Source organism: Manis pentadactyla, chromosome 4 (assembly GCF_030020395.1).
Source record: "Manis pentadactyla isolate mManPen7 chromosome 4, mManPen7.hap1, whole genome shotgun sequence".
NCBI lineage: Eukaryota > Metazoa > Chordata > Mammalia > Pholidota > Manidae > Manis > Manis pentadactyla.
This window is the reverse complement of record NC_080022.1, coordinates 18,561,959-18,578,612: the sequence shown is the minus strand read 5'-3', so window position 1 is coordinate 18,578,612 and position 16,654 is coordinate 18,561,959. Positions and strand designations below refer to the sequence as shown.

General features: G+C 47.2%; 1 long non-coding RNA gene across 1 annotated transcript; it reads left to right on the top strand.

Moving 5' to 3' along the window:
* Positions 1 to 8,637: 8,637 nt before the first annotated feature.
* LOC118927049 (uncharacterized) lies at positions 8,638 to 15,858 on the top strand. The gene is made up of 3 exons (XR_008996928.1): positions 8,638 to 8,762; positions 10,357 to 10,653; positions 15,568 to 15,858. It is a non-coding gene; the product is annotated as an uncharacterized LOC118927049 (long non-coding RNA).
* The last annotated feature ends 796 nt before the right edge of the window (positions 15,859 to 16,654 follow it).

Below are 16,654 nucleotides of genomic sequence, written 5' to 3'. Positions count from 1 at the left end.
TTGTGGTGGATACAATTCAATCCACAACACATTGTGATGGATACAATTCAATCCACAACACAAAATCGTGCATGGGCAAAAGATTCATTCAAAGTTCAAGACAAACCAATGGATTTTAAAAATAACTGAACATAAAAAAATTCAAGGATATGGTTTAAGATTCCACATTGTAATAACCTTTAAGAAATCACCATTGCTGAGTTTTGGTGTAATAACAAAGAATATGTATGGTTATCTAAAAAGGCTATTTATTAAAACACTATCCTTTTCCAGATACATATTATGTGAGGCCAGATTTCCTTCATACATTTCCTCAAAAGCAATATATTGGAAGAGATTGAATACAGAAACACATATAGAAATACAGTTGTGTTCTATTAAGCCCTGACATTAAAGAAATTTACAAAATAAAGCGGTGCATTCTTTTCACTAACATTTTTGTTTTGTAAAAATATGGTTATTTAAGAAATTATGCTGACATGGAATAAGTTTATCATAATTATTTACAATAGATTAGTATTTTAAATTATGTTTTATTTCTAATATGATAAATACTCACAAGATCTCTCAATCTTGGCACTATTGATATTTTGGACTAATAGCTCTTTGTCATGGGGTCTGTCCTGCACACTGTAGGATGTTAGAAGCATCCTTGGCATTTACCCACTCATGCCAGTGTCACATCCCCCCTCCCCCAACAAGTTGTGACAACCAACAAAGTCTCCAAACATAGTCACATGGCTACCAGTTATATCTGATCTCTAGATATAACTAGTATAAACAAAATCCAACAATTTTTAAGAGTGGAAAGGGGTCCCAATATAGAAAAGTTTGAGCACCATTGATGTAGGGCATACCCTGGTGAATAAATCATTCATGGCATCTGCCCTCACAGAGCTCATTATAGTGTAACGGAGGAGACAAATACGAACCAAACAGCAGTAAAACTGCAACCTTGGCCAGAGGTTTTGAAGATGATACATGTGATGCCATGAGGCCTGTTCCTCTCTACCGGCCCTCGTGTCCACTGTCTCACCCTGGTTCCTGAATGTGGGGCTGCTCAGCCCCTGGCAGTGGCTGGTCTAGGTGAAAGTCACTTGGTGTAAACTGGACGTGAACCAGAGATTTGGAGATGGAATATATCACCTTGTAAATTAATTCCTTCACTCTATATATGAGAAACTGAGACAGAGAGGGAGCATGATGCATAGAAAGTTGGAGGTCACATGTCCTTAAAAACACCTTCCTTCTTGTGGATGTCCGAAGGTCTGGACTACCACAGACATAGGGGCGGGGAGGCTGGGCCTGCCTTACATGTCAGTGCCATGATTTGAGGATGTATTCATTCTTCATTCACTTATTCACTAAGTGTTTATTTGAACACCGACTATGAATACTGGTGAATGAGAGGGACAAAGTCCTGGCCTTTGTGGCGTTCATCTTTGTGTGTGTGTGTTTGTGCATGTGTGTTTACCTGGTGTGGTGTTTTGATGAAAGTAAATAGTTGGCACAGAAATAAATAATCAAGTTCATCCCAGATAGGATAAAGTGCTGCGAGGTGTACAGACAGGGTAACAGGGTGTGGAGCAAGAGACTTTGGGTGTCTGAGAAGACCTCTCTTTGTAAAGGCTGGATGAGGAGAGCTGGAATTGAAATGATGAGGTGGCAGCCATACAAAGTGCCAAATGCTAGAGTTCTCCAGGCAGAGAGAAAGGCACATGCCAAGGCCCTAAGGCAGGAAAGACCTTGAAATGCTCAAGGAATAGGAAAAAAAAATTGCCGGTGGGCCTGGGGTGGAGGGAGGTCACCGAAAGCAGCATGTGCTGAGGTCAGAGAGTCTCTCAAAGGTGGGTAGCTTAGAAGCTTGGGGTCCAGGTGTCTTTGTAACATGGGAAGCCACTGGAGGGGCTTAAGCATGGTTTGATTTATATTTTAAAAATATAGTTTAAAAGCCAATTCTCTGGCCACTGGGAAGAAAATGGATTGGTGGGGGGTGTGGTAAGAGGAGCAGAGGAAACAGGCCAGTTGGGAAGATGGCGCAGAGTCCAAGTGAGAGGCTACATTGGATTGGATGAGGGCAGAGGGCATGGGAATCGAGAGAAGATAGATGTGACTTCCATATTTGACGTAAAGTCAGCAGGAGTTGTTTGTGGATGGATTGGGTGTGGAGGATGAAGGAAAGAACAGAATTAAAGATGGCTCCAAATTCTTGATTTGAGCTACTGGAAGGTTGGGGATGAGATGAAGTGTTAAGGGGAGGAGCAGATTTGGGTGGAGAAAATGAAATCTTCTTTGTTGAACATCTTAAGTTTGAGATGCCTTCTACACATCCAAATGGAGTTGACCAGGAAACGACTGGATGTAAGAGTCTGAAACTCAGAGGCAAGATCAAGACCAAAGACATCACTTGGGAGTCATCAGCATATAGATAGTGTTGAAAGCTACCGGTTTAGAGGAGACTACCTAGCAGAGACTGTTCAAAGGAGAGAGCCTGGGTGTGCGCTGGCCTGCCAGCTGCCCAGGGCTGTTCCAACAAAGTGCCACAGACTGGGTGACTTAAACAAAAGAAATCATTGTCTCACAGTTCTGGAAGTTAGAAGTCCAAGATGAAGGTGTTAGCGGGATCAGTTCCCTTTGAGGGATGTGAGGAAGAATGTTTCACGCCTCTCTCCTAGTTCCTGGTGCTTTGCAGATCTTTGGCATTCCTTGGCTTATAGATGCATCTTTCCAGTCTCCACCTTTACCTGGATTTTCCCTGTGTGTGCCTCTTTCTCTGTCTCTAAGTTCCCCTTATAAAGATACCCGTCGTACTGGATTAGGGCCCACCCTAATGACCTCATCTCAACTGGACCATCTGCAAAGGCCCCATTTCCGTATAAGGCCACACTCACAAGTACTGAGGGTTAAGTCTTCAACATCTTTTGGGGTGTGCAATTCAACCCATAACCCCTGGGGTCTCTGGAGTTCTGACAGAGAAGGAGGAGGGGCTGCCTGTGGGTCAGGATGACATCCAGGGAAGTCTGGTGTCATGGGTGCCACCAAAAGGAAGTTTCTGGGATTGGGAGGTCAGCTGTGTTGAGTATAGCTGAGAGTTGGGGTGAGAAAAGCATTTTGGGTTAATCCCCAGCGACTGAAATTTTATCTTTGCTGTGTTTGCTAAAATGTTTTTGGCTGCAAACAATAGAAACTGTCTTTTTTTAAGGGGAAAAAACCCATCGGTACTTTTATGGGTACTGAAGTAACTGATAGATTCAAAAGAAGAGTGAGCTTGGGAGGGAAGAGACCAGGATATCTCAGCACTAAAAGGCCATTCGGTAACCTGCTTGCAGGTTCCAGCAAAGAACATTCACTCAGTAATATTTATTGAGAACCTGTTGTGGCCTGGCACTAGTAGGCATTGGGATGCAAGGGGAGAACTAGACAGAGTGTCTGCGCCTGGAAACTTACAACCCAGCATCTTAGCCCCAGAGACTCCTTGTTGCTAGGCTTCTTCCAAGTTTCAGGTGCCCAGAGCAGAGAATCTGTACACCCCTTGGGTTAGGTGTGCACTCCTGAAAAGAGCAGCTTTGGCTGGGGTGAGGCCGGGCAGGGCTGCGCAGTTCAGGTGAGGCTCTGAGAAACACCGCTCCAAGCAGATAGCCCCGGGCAGGGGTAAGATGCCATCTTCAAAGTGTTTCTAAGGTAATTCACTTCTTTATAGCTTAAGATCCCTCTTGGGGGTGCTGGATACATGGGATAACAGACTTAAGCCAACTTTCTTAGTGGAGAAGGAGGAATGAGATGCTCTTTGAGGTTTGGACGTGATGTTGGACTACGGTAAGTGGAATGCGTCTGTCAGAACTTCCTTGGCTTAGTAGTAACTAAGGGATCAGAAGACTTGGGGGAGCAGTAATGTTATCGTGGGTGTAGTATTTAAAACCTGAGAGCCCACCAGCTGACTGTGTTCCCCAAGAGGGTCCAGAAGACACTCTCTAACTAAAGCAGTAAGACCTGCCCTGGTGATGGTTGCCCCAGCGTCAGTGAGACGCCCGATAGCCACTCTCTCCATGGCCTGGAGTTGATCATGGAAGATGCTGCCGTGGAAGCGGGCTCCCTGGTATCACTGGGGATGGTGCCCTGATTCTTCCCCAAGAAAACAGGTGGTCATTGGCTAGGCTAACTCTGTACTTACGAAACAGACATTTTGAGTACTGTTTGATAACGGGGCTAATCTGACCCTGATACCAGGGACCTGAAATGCTGTTACTGGTCCTTCAGTTAAGGGGGTTTATGGAAGCCAAGTGACAAATGGAGTTTGGGCCCAAGGATGTTTCACATTAGTGTTTGCAGACCTGCTCTGAAAGTTACTTCCTAGGTCCCTGGGTATCTACTTGGGAAAGAGGTACTTGGCAGCTGGAAGGACCCTCACATTGTTTCCCTGACCTGTAGAGTAAAAGCCATTACAGTAAGAGATGTCAAATAGAAGCCCCTGAAGTTCTCTCCTACTGTCACTCCTGGCCAAGATGGTAATTCAGAAGCAATAGTGTGTTTTGGGAGGAATTGCAGAGATTGGTGCCACTAACAAAGATTTACAGGGTGCATAGGTGGTGATCTGCATCATATCCCTATTCAATTCACCAATCTGTCTTGAATGGGTTACAGGGTACCATAAACTAACAAAGTGGGAATTCCAATCCCAGCTTCTGTGCTGGATGTGTTATGTTTCCAGGAGCAGATCTGTACCCTCTGGACTTGGTATGTGCCTATTAACCTGGTAAATGCATTTTTCTTGGTTGCCATCAGGAGAGATCAGAGATCAAAAGCCACTTGCTTTCAGGTGGCAGGGGCAGCAGTGCACATACTGTCTTGTACCAGGGCTCTGTTAGCTCTCCTGATTTCTGAAGGGATACAGTCCACGGGGCTCTTGATTGTCTTAATATCCTGCAGAACATTTCATTGGTCAACTGTATTGATGATATCATGTTAATGAACTTGGTGAGCAAGAAGTAGATACCAAGATACCTTAAAAAGACACATATGTGTCACAGAGTGGGAGGTAAACCCCATGAAGATTCAGGGACCCGCCATATTGGTGAAGTTTGGAGGGATATAGTGGTCTGGGAAATGCTAGTACATCTCACAAGTAAAGGACAAATTATTGTACCTTATACACCTTACCACTAAGAAATAGACATAATTCCTGGTGGCATCCTTTAGTGGCAGCATTTACCACACTGGCTAAGAGTACTCTGACGTAATTATTAGGTGACTTAGGAGGCTTCCGGTTTTGGATGGGTCCAGGGCAAGGGAAGGCTCTGCAGTGGGTCCAGGCTGAGGTGCAAGCAGGACCTGCTTATCTGTTAGGCCTAGGACACACAATACTTTCTGGGGTCCAGAAAAATATCTAGGTTTATTTAAAAATCAAAAGAAAATAATGAATATAAGTAATGAATTCAGCCTAGATTATATCTATCTTCATACCAATGGAGTGATAAAATAAAATTTTACATTCTTTTATGAAAGAAAGGGCCCACAAAGGCAAAAATGCCTAGCACTCAAGTACACCATGGTGCTGATCTAGCAGCTTCTCTGCCCCTTACACCGTATGATCTGACCGACTGGATGGTGTCAGGCGTGCCCATAGTAGAGCTGTGCACTGTCAGAGGTGCCAAATCAAAATGCTAGTTTAATGCTTCAAGTTACATGATGGAAATCATTTATCTGGGGTCTGGTCCAGGAGGCACAGGTAAAGCACATGAACAGATAACAAGGCAGAAGCCCACGTAATTACCTTTCTTAAACTGACGCCCTTCCTCCGCTCCTCGGTGTGGCCTCAGGGGGTGTTATTTAGGACCAAGTGAAGAAAGAGCTTGGCCTGGTTCCCAGGTGAGCTGAAGCAATCAGTGGTACTGGCCAAACATGGGCAGCTGCCCCATGCTCGGTGGTGCCTCTAAAAGACAACGGGGAGGGGAAATACTCCAAATGCCCAGAGCTGTGAGAAAAACACTCTGTGGTCCATGTTGCATGGAAAGAAAAGGGACCTGAGATATGGGAAAACATGACCTCCTGGGCAGGGCTAATGGCTTGGTTCTGCTTGCTGGGGAGACCAGCCCCAAACTAGGGCTCCTTTCTTCCAGGCCCTCAGTGAATCCTTATGCCTATCTCATCAGGTGGGTAGTTTTGTTATCCCCATTTTACAGATAAGGAAACTGAGGTACAGAGGAGTTTGGTGACTTGCTCAAGGTCTTATTTGGACTTGGCAGTCCAACTTTAGATAGATTTTTCATAGCAGAATAGAATCAATAATGACACATTGAAGTCAGGACATCTGGGTTTGAAGCCCAGCAATGACGCTGATATCCTGTGGGCCTCTGGACGTACCTCATCCGTACCCTAGGCCTCCATTTCCTCTTCTCAGAGTGCTTGGACTCTGCGATCGATAATGCCTTCTCCGGCTCTAAGTTGCTCAATTCTTCTGGGCCTTCCAGGGGCTCAGTGCGGGCTAAGCGCAGGGGGACGCAAATATGAATAAGCCATAGATTCCTAGGAACACTCTGGCTCCTCTGTAAGCTGTATCCATAAAGGCTGCATTCTTCACCTACCTGAGCAATTATGAGTTTGGAAGTTTTGAAATAATGATTTCAGCATGTGCTTTGTATAAACAAAGGTTGGGGCTGGGGATATGAGGGGACTGTGGGCTTGCCTCGTTTGTGCAGCTAAAAATAGAAATGTGAAAATCCTATAATGATGAGGCAGAAACTTTAAATGAATTTCTTGGAAAATTTTCTCCCCATGCCACGCTGCCCAGGTATTTCCCCCTTTTTGCCTCATGCAGATGGAGCAAAGGAAATTGGGGTGAGGAGCGGGTATCATAACACATACTTCCTTCCTGGTACTGAGGAGGAGGGGCCGGAGAGACCCAACTGGGAACAAAACGTCTGTTCAGGAGCCTGATTCAGGCTGACGTGGGCCTTTGAGCTCCCTGAGTGGCATTTACAGCCACAGATATGGAAAAGAAAATAAATCTCCCAGGCCCAGCATCTTGCTTTAATTAATAACATAATCAAGTTCTGGCCTTGTGGAATGGAAGGATTTCAACACTCAAGGCCCCTCTGGCAGCAGGCAAGAAGTGGACCTTCGTGCCAGGCAGCCCCCAAAGTAGTGGGCCAGCCAGGCAGGACTTGAGAAGTGATGCGCAGATTTTAGAAGGCAGGTTAGAGGGAGAGAAGTGGTAGGTGCCGAGGAAGGCACAGGGATGAGCATGATGGAGTGGTCGCCCGGAGCTCTGGGCTCCTCTGGGTGCTGAGCCAGGCTGGGTCCGGCACCTGATTCCTGCTGCTCCCTCCCTTGGCTAACATGCTTGGCTTTCTCTGCGGGCTCCAGTGAAGAAATAAGCATAGGAAGTGGTCCAATCATGATCTGCCCCAGTCTACCTTCATCTCATCTCTCCCTTCCTACACTCCATGCTCCAGCCACATCAGCCAGCATGTGGGTTCCTTGGTGGCCTGGGTTCTCATAGCTGTCCCCACCACCTGGAGGGGTCACTGCCCCTCCCCGATGCTGAAGGCCTCCCCAGCAATCACTGGGCTGGTGCAAAAACTGCCTCCTCTAGGAAGCCTTCCTTCAGCATCTCAGCCCGAGGCAGTTCTCCCACACCGGAGCACCCACAGCACTTTATCTCCCTGCTTTCTTGTTGCTGGGATTCTTTTAATTTTGTGATTGAGTAGCTCATTCATTGAAAACACTTACAGATACTTGCTTTACTCCTGGAATGCAATTCTGCCCATATCTTATCGCTTCCCTAGGTTCCTCAAAGGCAGGAGCTGGCTGTAGTCACAGTGATATTACAACAGTATTTCCTGGTTGCTGAATGTGTACTCTGTGACTAGGCACATAGTATTTTACGTGAGATCTTTCATTCAATCCTCCCAAAGCCTTGTGGGATTGTGCTATTATCCTTCACATTTTATAGATGAAGGAAGTGAGGCAAACAGAAGTTAGACTAATTGTCCAAAGTCATCAGACTGTGAGTGGTGAAGCCAGAGCTTGAACTCAGGCAGTCTAATAGCAGGGTCCCAGCTCATCACTAGTAGTTTAAATGACATAAAATGTGTGGAAGTGCCTGGCGTGGTGCCTGGCCGAAAGCCACAGATTTCAAATGTCGCTTGAATGTGAAGTCCCACAGGGCCCAATACTGGACTCTGACTTATTTCTTTCCAATGTTTGTGAGTTGAATCAATGAAAAAAAATGGCTGGCAGAATGAACTCTTGGTAAGTTTGGGAGATTTTCTGGTTATCTACTCCTGTATAATAAACCACTCTGAAACCCAGTGGCTTAAAACGACTGTTTATTAGTATCTCTCACAGTTCTGTGGGTTTGATGGGGCTCAGCTGAGTGGTTCCGGCTTGTGTCTCTTCTGGGGCTGCGGTCAGATGACAACTGATGCTGGAGGGATCTAAGGGCTCCGCTCGGCTGGGTGTCCGAAATGGCCTCTTCTCTCACAGGTCTGGCACCTTAGCAGGACGGCTACAGCATCTGGAGGCTGCTCAGGCATTTCTCTTGCCACATGGCATCTCCATGTGGTTAGTGAGCTTTCTTATAGTGTGGTGGAATCAAGCGAGCTGGACTTCTTACGCGGTGTCTGGCTTCATCCAGGCTGCAGCTGTGGAAGTCACATGACCTAGCCTTGGCAGCCGGATGCCATCGTTTTGGTGCATTGACTATGGGAGATGTGGCTCATGGTCCAGGTGCAGGGCGTCTGTAGAGACTAATTATCATGGGGGTAAGTACTGAATTATGAAGGTCCCACGGGCTTCAGTCACTCTGGTGTGGCTGTGGATCAGGGTCTACACAGGAGCCGAGGGCTAAGAGCTGATGAAGGTTAACTTCCAGATGAGGAGAGCTAATAGTTCTTTGACCCACAATGTCTCAGGCTTCCTCACGCTGTTCCAGAAATGGAGTTTGCCTACATTTGGACCCCAGACATTTTGCTTCCTGGTTCAAATGGACAAGTCTTTACTGAGTATCTATTATGTGCCCTACTCTGTGTAATAATAATTTCTAATACTTTTGAATGCTTGTACCTGACATTCTAAGTGCTTGCACATTAGTGTTGGATGTAATTCTCATAACAATCCTGTGTGGTATGTACTTTCATTATCCCCATTTTACAGCTGAGAAAAATGAGTCACAGAGAGGGTAAGCAACTTGCCTAAGTTCTTATCATTACAGGTAAAGTCAGGATTTGAATTCAGATATTTCTGACTCCAGAACCCCTGCCCTTAAACTCTATACCATCCATGCCCGGCTCTGTGATGAAGACCTGAGCCACAGGCATTGCTCCAGCCTTCAAGGGAACTGATTCTAGTAGAGAAAAGAAGACTTGAAATGCTTTGTTAAATTTTTTTAAACCTTTGTTTAGGAGGCAGTTCTGTTAGTTTTTCACTGGTCAGTGGAAAGGTATCTGCTTCTCCCTAATAATGGGAGGATGTAAATTTCATTTCACAAGAATTTCTCCTGAATTATCCATCAGAACCAGGAGAAATGTTTGAAGTGGAAATATCATAACTGAAAAACCTTTACTTATTGGGCAAAAGTGGGCCATGAGTTGTGTCAGTCAGTGCTTGCTGTGTAACAAGCAAGCCACACTAAAATGTCAGAGCTTAAAAACAGACATGTGTTTGCTCAGGATCCTATGGTTTGTAAATTTGAGCAACTTGGTCTGTTCTTCCACCGATCCTGTCTGAGCTCACCCCTGTGCCACGGTCGGCTGACAGGCAGTAGTCTTGCTCACTTGTCTGGTACGTGCTTGGCTGTTGGCTGGGGTGACAGAGGTAACTGAGCTATGTCACCTCCTCATCCAGAAGGCTACATAGGACTTGTTGACATGGATGTGGTCACAGGGCTCCCAAGAGTGACAAGAGAAGGCAATCCCTAATACCCTTTGCTTATATCACATTTGCATTGACCAAAGAAAGTCACACCACCAAGTCCAAATTTAAAAAGTAGAATAGGATCAACCTTTATGTGGAAGGAATGGCCAGATGTTGAGAAGGGACATAAATATAGAAGTCTGTGGCTATTTTGTAAGCCATCACATTGGTTTTTCTGAAGTCAAAAGGTATCTATAGGCAGGCAGAATAATGGAATCCCCAAAGATGTCCTTGTTCTAGTCCCAAATCTATGAATATGTTACCTTATGGGGCAAAAGGAATTTTGCAAATTGATTAAATGAATTACAATTTAGTTAAGTACCAATTAGAGCTGCCACTTTCAGTAATAATTAACAAGAAATTCATTATTGATAATTTAATCAATTTATTAAAAATAAATTATTAAACTATAATAAATTAAACTATTAATTTGACTATCTTTAGGTGGGGAGATTACCCTGAATTATCCTGGTGGATCCAATGTAATGCCACTGGTTGTTGTAAGTGAAAGATGGAGGCAAGAAAGTTGCATCAGAGGAGACGTGGTGACAGAAGCAGAGGTTGAATGATGTGATTGCTGGCTTTGAAGATGGAAAAGGACCATGAATCAAGGAATGTGGGCAGCTCTAGAAGCTGGAAAAGTCAAGGACTGGGTTTTCCCCTCAAAACCTCCAGTTAGAGTGCAGCCCTGCCCACAGTGAGACTTAGCCCACTGAGACTTCTGACCCTCAGAACTCTAAGGTAATACATTTGTATCATTTAAGCCACTCAATTTGTGGTGATTTGTTACAGCATCAATAGGAAACTAATACAGCACCTGACAGCCATACGACCTTTTTCTCAGGACCACTAATATCTATTTTGTGGTAAGTTAAAAGCAGGCAATCATCCTTTTATTAGAGAAAACAAAGAGGAGGGCTTTAAAATACCCACTCCTTAAAGTCTGCGAATCCTAGAACACAAGCCCACCCTGGGAGCACTTTCTTCTTATCACCCATTCCAGGAAAGTTGGAAGAAGTGTTCTGACGCATCTGCAGGTAAAAACCAGGGTTAGAATGAGCAGAGTTGAGTGAGTGTCTTGAGAATGGTATTATATTATGTTTGTGAGTTACTTTTCTTAAAGATCTTGATTTTTTTAGTACTAATTTAACTCTTACTATTAATTTCATAATTTTAATAACAATTTTTTCAAAAGAATAATGGAGTATAAAAGGCTCAGACCATCACCAAGTTTCCATCACTCACCTGCTGGATGCACATCTTAATTGCCAGCAGAGTCCCTGAGAGGAAATATGTAGCTTCTCCCTCAATAACGCAGAATCAATAGTGACAGCCACGTCACACGCAATAAGCAGAGAACCAAGTGAGGTGGCCCACAGTCCTAAGTGAGGGCGCGTGGAGGTACCTCCTCACCAGGGGGAGTACCCTGGAGATTTATCGTGGTGGAAATCACGAGTGAGCTGTGGGGGGGGCCCCTCCAGTGGGAATGGGTGCCGGGCTGTCCCCGTCGGTGTGACTTCTGACTAAAGCACCCGCATTTCTCTAGTTAAGACATCAGCCAGCAGATCGGAAAGCACAAGATGCATATCCTTCAGCCGAGAGTCAATGGAGGACCAGAGAGTCGTAACCACATCAGGCTCTCTGAGCTGGAAGCAATTCCAAAGGGCAAAAGACCAACCCCTCGTTTCCCACATGAGGAACCCAGACCACAGAGAGAAGTGACTTGTCACTTGTCACATCAGCCAGTAAGTTGGTGGCAGGATGGGAATGAGAACCCTTATTTCTTAATTTTGCAGCCAGTCTCTAGGCTGCTCCTTAAGGATGAAAGTAGAGAAGGGAAGGGAGAAAAATAACAGGTACACGTGGAGGAGGACAAAAGGGATTAAGGAGGAAAAGAAAGAGGCAGAGGGGAGAGGGAGCAATCAAAGTGAGGGGGCTGGAGTTCTCCAGACCCGCGGGTCCCAGATGCTGTCTGACCACCAGCCACACAGTGTCATCCGGCAAGATAAAAGAAAATAAAGTATTTCCTAAAATAGAAGGTGAGGGAAAAATAAGGGCAAGTTTAAAAAGAATGGGAAGTAGTGTTATAAAAAAATAAATGGTGGGTGCCAATACTGACCCCATATTTTTGTTGTGCAGACTGAGGGAGATTAAAGATGTAGGTGTGCCTGCTTGTGAACCGCAAATCCCTGTGAAAACACCAGCTGTGTGACCTCAGGCAGGTCACCTCTCCTCTCTGTGCCTCTGTTTCCTCAACTGTAAAACGAGAGGGTCGAACCTAAGGCGCAACCACATTGTCTGAGCAAGAACTGAAACTGCTGAGGCCATCGAGGAAGAACACAGGACATTTCTGCTCAGACACTCCTTCAGTCCCTCTGCTCCATCACGTTCACCTACCAGAGCTAATGCAGGGGAGCATTGATCTAGAACGTGTGGGCAACGAATCCCTTTTGCCTTAATTGCCCAGATGCAGCTGAGTGTGCAGGAGCCGGGGGCATTCCACTCCTGCCCTGTCCACTGTGTCCTGCCTGCTGGGCCAGGCCAAGGCCCCCCACGTCACACGATGGCACCTTGTGCCCAGTGCTCAGCACCCTTGGGCCACAGGACCAGGCTGGGCAGGCAAACTCCATTTCTAGCTCATCAGTGACTCATTTTCAGAAGTCACCCCTTGGGGAGCTTGTTAAAAGGCCGTTGGTATTCCCACGAAGGGGGCTCAATTTGCCTTTATGAATGAACCGCTCCAGAGAAATCAATGAACATGTCATTCAGGTCAAGTAAACACATGCGTTTTCTCTATGGGGCCCAGTGCAGGGGCGGCTGGGCCTCCCTGTGGGCCTCAGGGGTCCCGAGAAGCTGCTCTGTCTGGGCCAAACCCTGGCTTCAGTCAGCACCCTGGGCTCTGGTTGCCACCCAGCTCCTGTGTGCTCCACCCCACCTCTGTGTGGGGGGCCTGTTCCCAGAGACAGACGAGTAGAAGGAGCATCTTTGGTATTTTATGGTTGGGAAAGATCCTGCAGAAAAATCTTTCTCAGTTTTTGCATTCCACCTTCCCTCTTCCTCATTCATTGATTCAGGGGACATTTATTAAGCACCTAGTATGTGCCAGTCATGTATATGCTAGGGGCAGGGACTCAGTGACGCATAAGACATGGGCCTTGACTGGGTCAAAGGACTCACATTCTGTGTAGTGGTTCCTTCTGCCCTAGAATCACTGCAGCTTTTTAAACACACAAATCCCCACACCATGTGTCATGTTTCACATAAGACTGTGTTACTCTGATCAAATTTACATTTGCATCAAAGTGTACTTACAGGTTCGTGTAGCAACCGTGATGTTGATGATGTTGACAGTTTTCCCTGCGCTGGCATCCCACGGAGGATTTGAAACCAAAGATTGAGCTCATTTTAGGAAAGTGAACTGGCAGGCTCTGTGGAGAGAAGGTTCCCACTTACCAGAAGTCCACGTTCCCCCCAAGGGAAGTGCGCCCCGCTGGCGTCTGAGGCACTCACTGGCTTCCTCACAGCCAGTGGCAAGGGAGCTCTTTCTCCCTCGTGTCATCAGAAGGTTTCTCACCATCAGCCATACCCAGTGTACCCAGAATATGCCGTGGTGAACGTTTCACCAGGAAACTATTTTTCCCGGTCCTTGAAGCCTTGTGGGCACACACTTAGAATTCTAGAGGGGAATTACTGACAGCACAAATCAGTTAAAAAAAAAATACTCCTGTACTATAAGTATAGTTTTAAAGCTAAGAAATGTGCTCACCATTTTTTACCTCAAGGCATATCAAAACTTAAAAGCAACGAATTCTGTACAAGCAGACGTTTTGTGATAAATGATTTTAGCAGGGATTTATTACATCAATAGGGGGTGACACAATATGAGAGTCAGAGAGGGAATCTTGTTGCTCTTGGAATCCCTGGTTCTTAATGTTCTGAGACAATATTTCAGCTAAGTTTCACAAGACACCCATGTGCATTAATCTTAAAAATTGCTCTGTTTGGCTAAGGAAGTTTAAATTTGATCCTGGTGACCACTTGCAACCAAAAAGAGTCCTGAACAGCATAGACCTGAAAGGATTCCAGAACATTCTTTCAACCTAAGTTGGGCTGCTTTTGGCTACAAACAACCGAGCTATAACTTAAACCAAAGAGGGTAGTCTTGCCTAGAAGTCCCCTCAGCCAACTTCCTCTCAGGTCCCACCAGACAGAATTGGGTCACAAGATCACCTCTAGCTGCAAGGGAGGCTAGGAAAGTGACCAGCTAGCATGTTGAGCCTCTAAGGTAGAAGCAGGTTTGCTGATTAGAAAAGTAGGGGGATAGCTACGGACGGACGAGCAGCGGTGCCTGCCACTCTCTCCCTTTCACTTCCTAATAAGGGCCGCAAGGGGAGAGGAAGATATTTACTGGACATGTGGCAGTCTTCACGAGGAATCCATTTATTTGAGGAAAATATTCTGTACAACAACATGGTTGCACACGCGTGCCTGGGGCTGCGTCTTTGAAACTGCACCCGCGCTCTCTCTGCTATGAAGCAGGACATGTTTTTGAACTGCTAACTCAGAGGTTTGGTTTCTGCTCTTTCCTTCTACCCCTTGATCCTTCCCTTCAGCTGGCTGGACTTTCCTGTTCATTGCCTCCGGGAAAGGGTGACACAGCAGAAATGCAGAGAGAAAAAGAACAGATTCTTGGCTTTGAGTTTCAAAAACTTATAGTAGAAATGACTCCTGGGGCTGGGAAAAAATTAGAGGAGGAGAGGGAGAGGTTGGTTGGGGGTGGGGGAGCTGGCCCTGGAGAGACCACGTGGATGTGAGGAGTCAGGCCTGATCTCCACTCCCGAGGGAACTGTCCGCTGCAGACACCGGGGAGCTGAGGGGGGCCAAGCTGCCACCCACAGATGGCCCAGTGTCCATGAGCCACTGTGGCTGGGCCCGTGTCCCGTGAGGTCTTCCCACGGACAGCAGGAGGAGCGCTGCCCACTAACCAGCCAGCTGTGTCCTTGGGGCAAGCCCCACTCCAGATCCCTGTCCCTAGACTTGGTTGGGACAGAGCAGAACCAGTTTGTGATCACTGCTGGTGTCAGCATACCAGTCAGGCCTCCCGTAAGTGGTCACAGTGACACGGTTCAGCTTAGCACAGACCAAGAAGGGTGAACCTACCTCCCACTCCTGTTGGTTCCCCACCCCCACCCCCTGGAGCTGGAGTCCCATGACAGGTGCCAGGGTGCTCAGCAGACCCCTTTGAAGAGCGCTGCACTGATGGATTAAGCCTTGCGTGCCTGTAGGGTTGGCCTTTGGTGATGGGGAAACTGAGGCCCACTCTGGTTCCTGACTGAGTTCCTGTGGTGTGTCAGCTCTGTGCCAGCGTCCTTCACATAAAAGTTACTTGACATACGTGACTTCACTTAACTTACGACAGTCCTATGAGCAGTGCAGGTCCTAATCCCGTTTTATAGATGAGGCAGCTGAGACTCAGAGACGTTCGCCAGCTGTCCCAAGGCCACAGAGTAGAGCTGCAGAACCGGGATCCCCACCCAGGACCTCTGACTCCTAGGCGTTTGGTCAGTCTCTCAGTTCAATGCCTTGTCCAAGGTCACCCTGTAAGTTAGGAGCGAGCTGAGACCTGACTCATTCCCTTTGGTCTCTGCCCCCCAGGGTCCCATGTGGCCTCTGCTCTCCCTTGCAAAGAGCCAAATGGGAACCTAGCGAGGAGGGGGCGGGGCGGAGGAAGACGGCTGCCTAAACCCTGCCTCGCTCCAGATGCCTGTCCAGGCGGCAGGGGGCAGTGTGAGGCCCTCTCGCCTCCATCGCTGCCCAGCTGACCCAGGGGAAGGGCTCCCGCCGCAAACACCCCGCTGTTTACTTGCCCCCGCGGAGGGTGCGAGGCGTCAGGGGGCCTGAAGGGGAGACACGGCCTTGCCAGTCATCACCTGGAATACATTACAGCAGCTGTGACTAATTAAACTTTGATTTCCTCAAATTTCGATCTTCTTGGAAATTCCTTCAGAGCCCGATGGTATTCAAGGCTGTGGCAGAAGTAAATACCAGATGAGCCGCAGGGGCCTCCAGGCGGCCCACTCTCCTCCTCACTCACCCCCTTTCTCCCTGCCCCCCTCTGCGTTTCTTCCCAGGCCTCACAGGGGAATCCTCTTAGATGCTCTCCAAACCACAGCACCCAGAAGCTGATTTGGGGTTTTCATCTAGGTGGGAAAATGCGCCTTCTGTCCTCCTAGGGGGTGGTGAGGATGTGGCAGGAGGGGGCTGCATCCTCTGTGTCACTGGGTGCCTGCAGGCAGGAAAACAGCCATCTGGGTGGCCTGTGTCCTTGCCTTCCCAGGCATTGCGGCTTACCCTGGGGTCATCTCAGGTGGCCCGTCTCCTTGGTCAGCTGGCCAAGCAGAAAGACCCAGAGAGAGATGCAGGTGGGGCCAGCGGTGGGGCATGTGGCTGCTTCTGGGTGTGTGCTTGGGCTCCGGGGGTGTCCGTCCGTGCTGCCTCCTGTCTGTCCACTAGGGTTGCACTAAGTCTGATGGCCATGATTCGTTGAGCATCTATTATGTGCCAAGTCATTTAGGTACTGAGTCATGTATGTCCTTTCTCTCCAGTCTTCACAGCAGCCCTGAGGGACTGTAAGGCAGTAATGACCTGTTTTGCAGAAGAGGTCATAGGTCAGCCAGTCACCTGAGGTTGGAGAGGTTATAAAACTGGCCCAAAACCACACTGTAAAAGCCCAGATTCAGAC